This window comes from Saccopteryx leptura, chromosome 3 (assembly GCF_036850995.1).
Source record: "Saccopteryx leptura isolate mSacLep1 chromosome 3, mSacLep1_pri_phased_curated, whole genome shotgun sequence".
NCBI lineage: Eukaryota > Metazoa > Chordata > Mammalia > Chiroptera > Emballonuridae > Saccopteryx > Saccopteryx leptura.
In genome coordinates, this window is record NC_089505.1 from 69,398,439 (window position 1) to 69,410,778 (window position 12,340).

The 12,340-nt window shown below is 47.9% G+C and overlaps 1 pseudogene; it reads left to right on the forward strand.

Annotated features, from left to right (window-relative positions):
* LOC136397102 (sialic acid-binding Ig-like lectin 14) overlaps positions 1–8,961 on the forward strand; it is an 83,241-nt pseudogene extending 74,280 nt beyond the window's left edge.
* The last annotated feature ends 3,379 nt before the right edge of the window (positions 8,962–12,340 follow it).

Consider the following 12,340-nt stretch of genomic DNA (forward strand, 5'->3'; position numbering starts at 1 on the left):
ATTTAATATTTCCTTTGGCACAGTTTATTGACATGCCTTTTTCTCCTGCATAGTTTATGAAACTTTCTTTTTTAAAAATTTTATTTAGAAAATTAAATTTAACAGGGTGACATTGATCAATAAGAGTACATAGGTTTTCTGTAGCATTTGAACAGTTGATTATGTTGTACACCCATCACCCAAAGTCAAATCATGTTCTGTCACCATATATTTGTCCCCCTCCTCTCCCCCTCCTACATCTCCCCCACACCCCCTCCCCCGGTAACCTCTTCGCTCCAAAACTTTCTTTCAATCACACAACTTGTCACTGGAGGTCTGAACTGTTTCAAGTCATTGACAAGTTTGGAGAAGAGCTTATGAAGTTTCTTTCTTTCATAAAAGAGCAGCAGGATTGCAGCTGATTCCCACACATCCCTGGAGCCCTTGCTGGGGCTTTGAAAAGGGACCAAGCACGTGAGGGCCCTGAAGATGAAGTTTATTGGGCTTTAAGGCAGTAAATGTGCAGCTGTGCTGAGGTCCAGCCTTCAGTGTCCCTGATGAATAAGGCATAATCTGTCTTCACACGTCCCATTTCAAGGTGGCCTGAGCACAGGCACTGTCCCACAGACCTTCAGACGCTTAACAAGCAACAGCGGTGCATCCACGTCCCCCAAATCCCTCAGAGGAAATGGCTTTAATGCTCAACATTCCCCCTGGGCTCCACCCTCCACTGGAGTGGGTCTAAATTCCTTCCTCTCTTATAGCTCTTGAACGGTCTAAATAAAATTCAAAATTATACTTTCTCAGAATATCCAATGGTTTCATCTGGAGGATGGGTCCCCCCAAGTCACCAGGATCAGCTCTGACCACAATGAATGACCACCCTTTCAACTTAAACATCATTTGTAAGGGGACCACTTTCAGATTCACATCTGGACAAGCCTGTCCACCCCTGGGGGCCTTGGTATGTCGCCGGCAGGCTGGAATTCTTCAGGGAGGTAAGACAGTTGGTTCCTCAACCTCCTTGCTACCCTGCGTGGCCTGTAGAGCCCTAGGTCCCCTTCCAGGACTGGCCATAGCTCTGTCACATTTCCTGTTAGAGTGTCCTCAGCCTCACCCCACACCTCAGAATTTCCCTCCCACACAGGGACCTGGAGGAGCTCTACCCTGTCAGATGCAGACATGGTGCCCCTGCTGCTGCTGCCACTGCTGTGGGGGTGTGTGTGAATGGGCCCAGGGAGGGGAGGTGGGCGGGTAGGAGGAGTAGATGCTGTAGCTGAGCCTCCGTGTCCCCACAGGGTCCCTGCAGGAGCTGCCAGGCTATTGGATCCGAGTGCAGAGATCAGTGAGGGTGCAGGAGGGTCTGTGCGTCCACGTGCCCTGCTCCTTCTCCCATCCTGGAAGTTTGTCTCATTCCCAACCTACACTCTATACCTACTGGTATGAGAGAAGGGCCAAGCCAGATACTGATGATCCTGTGGCCACAAAGACCCAAATAAACCAGTGAAGAAAGAGTTCCAGGACCGATTCCTCCTCGTGGACCCCTGCCGCGGACCAGCGCAGCTCCAAATAACGGTGTGGAATTAAGGAAACACACTTTGTCAGAACAAAACTGATGGGACCGGGAGGACTCCTCAAACTGCCTGGCAGCATCTGAGTGCCTCATAGCCCCAGTTCACTTTATTATATAGACCTATGCAAATCAAGGACCCTGATACAAAGTTGCACATCAAAGGCTAAAACAGGAACTCTCCCAAGGCAAAAACAGGATACATTAGTGAAATTTACAAACATCTGAAACAAACAAAGAGTCAGAGGAAGGGCATGTATATTGCTTCCTGCAACCCAAGGAAACAAGTGGAGTGGGTGCAAACACTCAGCACAAAGCCAAATATGGAGATGGAGGGGGTAGAACTTAGCCCCCTGCCAAGCCTCAAATCTGTAATGGCTTTTTGCCATTAACGGTCCACAACATATCCCCCTTTTCTTTTTAATTTGTGTGCTGAGATTTGCACTCATCTGATTTTCTAATTTGGAGGCAGATGGAAAAAATACAGAACAAACACAAAATTAGTATAGCCAATGCTAACAGATACCCAAAACAAGTATACCAATACATCACAGTGATCAAAGCCTTTAAGCAAACTCTTTAAGCTAATACAACAAGAATCTATAAAAGAGTAATGTCCTTAAAGTGTTCACCAAGTCCAAGTTGGCACCAACACCATTCCAAATCTCTGCAAATGCAACCAAACCCCAATTCAGTCCATCAAAAACTGTCACAGGAGCAGGAGTCCAGGAAAAGTCCACATTCAGGAGAAGTCCACATGGCACTGGAATTGCTGTCACATTTCCACACTCTGCAGTTAGTGTCAAAGTCCCAATGACTGCTGCTCCCAGCTGGCAATGACCCAGGTAGACTGGAAAAGCCATCTGCAGCACGCATGAAGACGGAGCTTCTGTTTTCTTTAAACTGGAAAGATGAACCCAGGGGTCCCTATACTGGAGCTTTACAGCCATGGGGTGGTGAGGAGAACCTTGGGATACATTAAGTTAGGTGGCAGAGGTATATTTGTAAATTGGCAAAAAAGGAAAAAAGGAGCTCTGAATTAGGAGTAGGTCCTAGCCTAAAATATGAGAGGCATTGAGGCAGGAGGAATAAAGGAACGACTATATATTAATCAAAGCAGCAGAAAACAGGACTATCAATACCCACAACAGAGATCTTCGAAGGAAGAATAAAAAACCTGAATATTCAGGCAAGACCTAGTTAAATGGCCCTTCTGTAAATGAGACCAGTCTACTGGCTACTTGGAAGAAATACCCCAGGCTTGTCCACAGTGTCGTAGAAGGGACTGACGGCCCTGGGCACCTTTTAGCCTTCAGTGGCAAATCTCAGTATTCTGGGCAAGGTTAGGTCACAGGTGGCTGGAGCAGGGCTGAAAGAGACTGAACCCTCCCTTAGAGGAGTGAGGGGGAAGCCTACCTTCCAGTGTGTTCCTTCTTCCTCACAGCAAAGGCATGTAAGCCTGGCAGGCTTTGGCTCAAATGACCATCCTTTCCACTCTTGAAGCAGGGCCCTGATGAAGTTCCAGTTGGAGCGTTGGAGCCTCTGAGGGTGTATGCCAAGAGCTAGTATTTTACCTGATCTCCTTTGGGCTTTTTGGGCCTCTTGGTACCTTAAAAGCCATGCTCAGAAGATCTCGCTGAGGGGCTTGAGAGTCCCTATCTGCCTATATATCTGGAGCTATTCAGAAAAGGACAAAACACTGTTATTAGCTGGAATCAAATAAAAATAAAAAAGGGGTAGTAGTTTGCAGGACAAAAAAAATTGGCATCTCTTGTACATCAGCATTCAAAAGAAAATGTTTTGACGTATTAATAAAAAGCATGATAGGGTAGACCTGCAGGGGCTCCAGGACATGACCCCCCCCCTTTCTTTTTATATTATTTACAATTGATCTTCAAGCAAATGTTAAGCACACTTTACAATATTTTGACTTCAAAGATTGCAAGAAATTCTTGATTTTGTTAACTTTTAACAAAAATAGAGTAAATGCACCTTCAAGCAACATTCCCACACTTATCAAAACACCCCCTTAATATTAATTAACAGGCACCTTAAAGAGTACATATCAAAACTGAAAAATCCCAGTGTGATCTTTATTATTCTCCTATAGTAAAAAAAACTTTACACTTTTATTATGTAAATCTATGTTGCTTCAACCCTTCCACTTGCAGCCTGGAGCAGCCTGGCCAAACCAGCAAGTCTTTTGGATCCAAAATGAGTGCGCTTTACTTATTCCAAACAAAATCATATCCATGTAGGGAAATGAAATTATCCCCATTTTGTTTTCAATACTAGAGCCAGCACTTCCAAAACTATTATCATCATTACTTTTCATGTAAGGACTTAATTCAGGCCTTATAAACAAAAACACTTAGACATTATACAAAGACTTCACATACAATCACACAAATCAAGAGTGAAACCCGGGGTTTTAGAGATTGAACTATGGCCTGCTAGATCTTAAGTAGGGCTACCTTAATAGGAACGTAATAAGGATATATACTAAACAGAGATCTCTCTCGAAAAATCTCAAGATGGCCGTATGAGATTTCTGTTCAGCAACACCCAAATCAGGCCCTCCTTTCACCTTCTTTTCAGGCAATGGAGCAGGAAAGAAATAAAATGATCTAAAACATTAAAAAAAATAGGTAATAATAATTGAGAAAGGGAAGAGAGTATAGTAAAATAAGCCTCATACAATTGCTCTTGTGAAATGAGTCTCTCATCTAGAATCATGGTGTCTCACCAGTCGTTCAGGGATCCACCGAGGAGCTTCAGCAGACCTAGGAAAAACACACATATATCCTCGACCCCATACAAGAACAGGGTCTGGCCCTTGCCAGATTCCTGTGAGTGGGTCCCTCCATCACACTTCAGGGAAGGCTTTCTTTGCAGGGTTCCAGAGTCTCTCTGCTGCTGAATGACCCTGTACATCAGTATTCAAAAAATTTAAAGTAAAAAGAGCATGACAAAGAGGATTTGCAGGAGTTTCCTAATATTTAAGTTGCTATTTGGCTCCTAACTCTGAACACACCTCACAATGCACTATCCAAATCAGTAAGTCGTAAGGATCTACATTCTATTCTATTTAAATTTAAATGAGCGCTCCTTACAAGTTCTAAAAACATTTTATTTTTTCTAAATATTTGAGCCAGCATTTCCAATTTTTGTATGCAAAAAAAACTTAATTCAGGCCTTAAAAACAGACACATTTTGACATTAAACAAAGACTAGACAGAAATAAGAATTAGACGAACCAGACAAACCAGAGAGAAACCCGGGATTTCAGAGCACATCCAGATTAGAAAGATGCCTGCCTGATATTAGTCAGGGCATTTTCTGACAGAGGGACTGAAGGATGTGACTAAACAAAATCTCCCCGAGAAAATTTGCTCTCGGCAGCTGCTGGGATATTTCCTATAGTCAGATCCAACACAGGTCCCCTGCCTCAACCTCCAGGCAAAGAACAAGAAAGAAACAAAATGATAGTTCAGAAGACTGCAGTCAAAACATTAAAGAAAATCAGCCCATGACAGAAAAAGCTGTAAGTTTCCTAATACCTGAGTCTCCTATCCATTCTCAAATTCTATATTCGCTGTAACTGGCGGCTCAGGTTGACTATGCTGAGATTTTTCTCCTACCTCAACAGCCCCTTCATGAAAGTCCCATTTCCACAGCAAATAATTACTACCGGAGAGACAAGCACAAGCAATCACCTTCCAGACATTTGGGGGAAGAGCCTTTGCCCTAATAGTATCTAATAAACCAAGTGAAAAAGGGGCAGTAGGCCCATACTGAACACAAGCAAGTTTAAGCTCTTTCAGAGCTCTAAAAGGTACAGGTTCATGTTCTCGCACTAGTCTCCTCATATTATCCTGTATTTCTACCATAGGAAAATGGGTAAAGCCATCATTTATTGTTTCCCCTACATTTCGAGCCTGGTAATCAGCCTGGTAAGGGAACGGAGGAACAGAGGGTTGAATGTAGGAAGAGCTGAGGGCAGCGGAGACCCCGTGGCTAAGGCAGCCATAGCCACGGATTTTTCATCCCCCCTGTCATCCTCAGACTCCAAGTTATCCTTGTATTTACATCCCTCTGTTTCCAGCTCACCCTGATACTCTTCAGACAATGATTTGTCTTCATACAAAAACATTCCTACATAAAGGTCCCTTACTTTTGACCCTATCTGTCCCATATTCTTTTACTCCCAACTACACTTTCCCCAAAAACTTTCTTTACTCACTGTGCGCACTTCACTTTGGGGAGTTCCGTCACCTTCCTTCAGTTTTAGTTTCCTCGTACTCATACTCAAGTCTTCTGTTCAGGCGCCACTTGCCGCGGACCAGCGCAGCTCCAAATAACGGTGCGGAATTAAGGAAACACACTTTGTCAGAACAAAACTGATGGGACCGGGAGGACTCCTCAAACTGCCTGGCAGCATCTGAGTGCCCCACAACCCTAGTTCGCTTTATTATATAGACCTATGCAAATCAAGGACCCTGATACAAAGTTACACATCAAAGGCTAAGACAGGAACTTTCCCAAGGCAAAAACAGGATACATTAGTGAAATTTACAAACATCTGAAACAAACAAAGAGTCAGAGGAAGGGCATGTATATTGCTTCCTGCAACCCAAGGAAACAAGTGGAGTGGGTGCAAACACTCAGCACAAAGCCAAATATGGAGATGGAGGGGGGAGAACTTAGCCTCCTGCCAAGCCTCGAATCTATAATGGCTTTTTGCCATTAACGGTCCATAACAGACCCTGGGAACAACAACTGTTCCCTGAGAATCAGAGATGCCAGGACCAGTGACTGAGGAACCTACTTGTTTTGAGTGGAGACACATGTGAAATATAGTTACCAGAAAAGCACACTGAATGTGCAGGTGACAGGTATGGCAGGGCCCAGGAAAAGACCCAGGGGTGTGGGACTGTGTTCTAGAACAGGAACTGGACACCAGGACACTTCCTGATCCAGGTCTTGGGCTCAGGGTGAGCAGAAAACACAGAGGACCCAGAGCAGCTGTGGCCCTGAGGCAGAGGAACCACTCAGGGTCACAGTCTCGGTCCTCCTCAAGCCCTGGACCTCAGGCAACTCCCTCTCTCCTCCTCAGCCCTGACAGAGAAACCCGACATTTATATTCCGGAGCCTCTGGAGTCCGGCCGCCCCACACAGCTGACCTGCAGCCTGCCAGGGGCCTGCGAAGGGGGAAGCCCTCTCACCTTCTCATGGGTGGGGGATGCTCTTGACTCACTGAACACTCAGACCCTCCTCTCCTCAGTGCTCACCTTCACTCCGAGGCCCCAGGACCACGGCACCAAAGTCACTTGTCTGGTGGTGACAGTGGTAGAAACTTTGGTGACCACATGGAGAACTGTCCAGCTCAATGTGTCTTGTGAGTGTTGAGGGGATGGTTGGTGGTCCCGGGGTAGTGGGACTGGTGAGACTGCTGTGTGTGTGTGTGTGTGTGTCTGTGTGTGTGTGTGTCTGTGTGTGTGTGTCTGTGTGTGTGTGTCTGTGTGTGTGTGTGTGTGTGTGTCTGTGTGTGTGTGTGTAGAGGAGGCTGAGCTAACCTGAGAACTCTTGCGTATGGATATAAGCATGGGGGGGGGGGATGGGCCTGCAGGACCAAAATCCCACCTTCCCTGTTCCCACCACCCTCCTTGGGTTCAGGATGACTTCCATCCACTCCTCCCCTCTGAAGCGGGGCCATGTCTTTCTGTCCCAGATGCCCCCCGGAACTTCACCATAGACATCTCCTTCAGAAATGTCACAGGTAGGAATAACCTTACCCCATCTGGAGTGACCATTCCCCTGGGTACCATGCAGCAGAGGACATTCAGAGTTTGAATATGATCAGATGTGGGAAGGGCAAGGATGAAAATCATCAGCCTCCCACGCTTACCTCTGTGGCTGGGAGGCTATAGCCCCTTTCCACACACACCCCTCTCCACCTCTCCCTATCTCTTTGAACTTCTCTCCCCAAAGCCCTGAAGATTCTGCAAAACACCTCCTCCCTGACCATTCTGGAGGGCGAGGCCCTGTGGCTGCTGTGTGAGGCTGACAGCAACCCCCTGCAGAGCCGAGCTGGTTCCGGGGGGGGGGCCCAGCCCTGAACGCCACCCCCACTCCCATCTCCAGCACTGCGCCGACCCTGGAGCTGCCCCGCGTGGGGACTGCGGAAGAAGGGGAGTTCTCCTGCCGGGCTCGGCACCCGCTGGGCTCCCAGACTCTCTCTCTCAGCCTCTCCGTGGTCCCTGAGTGTGTGACCTCTGAAGTTAGATTTCCTGGGTCTTAGGGAGATTAGATTAGAGACACTGCTGACCCTGCCCCTCCCTCCCAACAGTCTCCCCTCAGCTGCTGGGCCCCTCCTGCTCCTGGGAAAACGAGGGTCTGCACTGCAGCTGCTCCTCCCGAGCCCAGCCGGCCCCCTCCCTGCGCTGGCGGCTGGGGGCGGCGCTGCTGGAGGGGAACCACAGCAATGCCTCCTGCAGGATCACCTCCCGCTCAGCGGGGCCCTGGGCCAAGAGCTCCCTGAGCCTCAGCCGGGAGCTCAGCGCTGGCCTCAGACTCAGCTGCAGGCCAGCAATGTCCACGGGGCCCAGAGCACCTCTGTCCTGCTGCTGCCAGGTCAGGGGGTCTAATGGGGGACAGGCTTAGAGAGAAATGAGTGGGTCACAGAGAAGATGGAGCTGGGGGAGGAGCCGGGCCTGGACGGGGTGACTGCTAGGACAGGGCCCTCCATCTCCTGCAGGAACTGAACCTAGAGCCAGTTCTGGAAGGAGATGGGGAGACAAGAGACTGAGTCCTGTAGTGGGTGCTCTCATGCTGAGCTGGTCCCACTAGGGAAAGACCCTGGGCCCCTCCCAGCCCTCAGGACTGGGGTCTTGGAGCTGCCCCACTAGGGGCTGCAGATGGAGGGGAGTTCACATTTCACACTCAGCAACTGCTGGGCTCCCAGCATGTTTCCTTCAACCTCTCTGTGCAGCGTGAGTTGCAGGATGGGTGCTGGGGGCAGGCTGCCTGGTCAGGTGTTGGAGCTGTGGGTGGGACTAAGACCTGAGGATACAATGGTCACCCCTCTCTGCTCTTTCCCAGGAAGCCCCCTCCCTACAGTTGTGCAACTGAGGAGCAGCAGGGATCCTGGCCCCTGGTCCTCACCCTGATCAGAGGGGCCCTTATGGGGGCTGGCTTCCTCCTCATCTATGGGCTCACCTGGCTCTACTACTTCAGGTGAGCAGGTCTGTCCCTCTCTACAGGGAAGTTCAGTGATTGGCCCTTAGTTCCAGGTGGAGCTGGGCTGCCCAGCCCTGCTTGGAGATAGAGCTAAATTGGGCAAGTCACTGAACTTAGACCCCCGTTGTCTCTGCAGGTGTGGAGGCCCCCATACAACCAGGCCAACATCCTGACTGATCGGTCCTTCTTTTAAAATGGGGCGAAAGTGCAGACACAGAGTTTAGAGTGACAGTCGTGGGACATCAATGTCACCTTCTCCCTAGAAACTCCTGACTCACCTGTCTCAATTGTACCCCTGGTATTTTAAGTTGTGGAAGAGACAGAGTGATGACAAAGAGAGTAATTGAAAGATGACATTTATTACTTTTATTTTCTGAGAGTAAGGAGGGAGAAAGCCTGTAGGAATGACTGGGTCAGGCAGTTTAATTATACGTCCCCTACTGGCTTCCCGGAACAACTTGCAGCACAAAGCAAGAAAAACAGGATTGATAAATAGTTAATACAAATGGTCTGAAACTCCACTCTGACCTCCTCCCTCCTGAGAAACGAGGATTACTTATGCTACAGACAAAGGAATCATGCACCCTGTGCATGAACACTGAAAGGGTATAGAAGATGTAAGAAATCTGACCTTGGGAAGCTTGTGTGTTGAAACCTATTAGGTCACGTTGTTCTGCCGCTAAATAAATCCCCTTTCCTTCAGTAAGTTGTCTAGTGTCTTTTGTCCTCCGGGAGTCACATCCTGCATTTCTGCAGCAGGAGGAGTACTCACCACACCAGACAAGGGCCTCGGGGAAGCACCAGGTTCCTCGGGAAGCAGACGCAGGTTTGGGGAGCCTAACCAGAGCCTTTATTGGGGTTTCCATGGGAAAGACAAGAGAAGGCAGTGTGAGTGTTCAGGATAGCCTGGATGAATAAATCTGGGGGCAGACCTGTGGGGAGATCTCTGTGTGTCTGGTCCCAGGTCCTTGGAGATTTAGGACAGGCGGGATGGCTGGGAACCATGGGCTCAGGGTGAGTTGGTTTGCCTCTGAAAGGCTGTTCCTGGCAGAGGTCTTGGCTGTCTCTGGGAACTGGGTCCCCCTGGTTGGAGCTGTCTCTCCTTGGCCTGAAAGCTGATTAAGGTGTGAAACCCTCATAAGACACAACAGAAAACAAGTAAAACCCACCCACTGATGGCCCCTTGTTTCTGCCTGTGCCTCTCCCACTGGACTTGTCCTCTCTCTGTGCTGGTCCTGCCCACCCACCCTCTGGTCCTCCCTCTCTATTCCCAGGCTCAGGATGGAACTTTTCCTGCGCTTTATCCTCCCATTGCCCAGAAGGTACCTGGCTGACACCTGAGTTTCTGGTCCCTCAAACTGCCCTGTCAGTGCAGACATCCACGTAGCAGTGTCAGGTGCTCAGGTCTTCTGTTCTGGTTCAAAGATGCGTACCTATAAAACATCCCAACATGTAATTATTATTAAGTAATACTAAATAAAAATTCATTTTACATTTTACTATGTAGTGCAGTTTCTTGAGCCAATTTATAGAATTCTGAGACCGACTATGTTTAAGCCCATGGCTATGGGCAAAACCTGTACTGAATGTGAGCAGTGAGTTCATGCTTCTCCTCTAGAAGGCAGCACTTGCTCTAGGCCCAAAATGTAAAAACAGAATCCAAGTGAAGTTTAGCTCCTGAAGGACCAACTCCCCTGCTCGCTGAGGACTCACATCTCTCAGAGGTCAGAATAGGGACCCAGGTGGTGTTTGTTTCTCACAGGAAAGGGTCTCCTGTGAGATGCATCTCGGAACATAAAATGCTGACGACACCATGTTCAGCAGAGGGCAGACTTCGCCGTGGTTTGCATCCAGGATTTGAATGATTCCTACCTCTGCTGAGAAGCTGAACTAAAGAAATAGCCTTCAGAATAGTCACAGGGATGTAAAGTGCAGCACAAGCAACAGAGACAATACTACTGTAATAACTGTGCATGCTGTCCGGTGGGCACTGGAAATATAAAAGGTTCACTTTGTAAAGTATGTGACTATCTAATCACCATGCTGTATGCCTGACACTAATATAAAGTCACACTGAGTATGAACAGGAATTGCAAAATAAAATTTAAATTAGAAAAATGGCACCCTTCAGACTGTTTGATTGCTGCTTGGTGCTTCACTGCATTACTCTGTTCAGGAACCCCCAAACAGGTCCCACAGGGACAGGGCAGGTGGGGCAGAGGAGTGGAGTAAGCCTGCGATGAAGAGAATATGGGGGGTGTTTTAGAAAGAAACAGTGCCAAAGTTTACACATCCAAATTTTACATTGGTGATTGTTATGAATTTCACCATGAGGAATAGATTTTTATTTGAATATTTGGAAAATTTCTCACACACACACAAACACACACACACAAACACACACACACACCCTCTCTGAGATGAATTCTGTGTCCCTTCTTGAGTGTGAAAATAGCAGTGTCTTCCCCCAGCTCATTAGTGTGGGTGCATGAGGACGGGCCCTGTGCTCTGAGGGGGTCAGACTGGCCTCTCCTCTGCCCCTGAGGCCTGTCTTCCTGGTACAGGTTGTGGGGAATCTCCTTCCCCGCCCTCTGTCTGTACCTGTGGCTTTTGGTGGCAACTTCCTCTCCTCTGTCCACCCCAGCTGTTGCTCACTGCTGACAGACATGACAGAGTATGGGCTCAGGGGGGTGGGGCTGTCTTGGGGCCACATCTGGCACCTCCAGCTTGGGAAATGCCTGCAGTGTCATGGAGTGTGAAGGCCCCTGAGGACAAGGACAGAGAACTGGCTGGGGTTGACTCAATCACCAATGTTCAGTGATGTAATTAATCATGACTAGGCAAAGCAGCCTCCATAAAACCCAAGAGGACCAAGGTCTGAGAGCTTCCGGGTTGGGGAACACAGGTAGGTGCTGGGAGAGAGGTGACCTCAGAGAGGCCATGGAAGCCCCAGCCCCTTACTCCACACCCTGCCCTCTCACCTCTTCCATCTGGCTGTCCCTGAGCCACATTCTTTTATAATAGACCAGTGAAGTAGGAAGTGACCTGTTCTCTGAGTTCTGTGACTTCTTTGGCAAATTAATAAATCCACAGGCAAGGAGGTCTTAGGAACTTCTGATTTATATCCGGCTGGTCAGAAACATGGGTGGCAGCCTGAATTTGTGACGACATCTGATGTCATTCGGGGTCAAGTTAGGAACTGAACTCTAAACCTGTGGAATCTGATGCTGTGTCCATGAAGGTTGTGTTAGAATTCAGTTGAACTGCTTGTTTGTGTTGGAGAAACGCACTACCCTCTCTGCCAGTGGAGTTGGTCTCAGAATACAAAATAGTTTATATTCATTTTCTTGTAGTGATTCTTCAAAGTGGGTGTTTTATATCCTTATAAATCATCACCCAGCCCTTCACTACCCAAATTCTTACAGCCACCCTTTTTATTTTTTTATTTTTTATTTTATTTTTATACAGGGACAGAGATAGAGTCAGAGAGAGGGATAGATAGAGATAGACAGACAGGAACAGAGAGAGATGAGAAGCATCAATCATCATTTT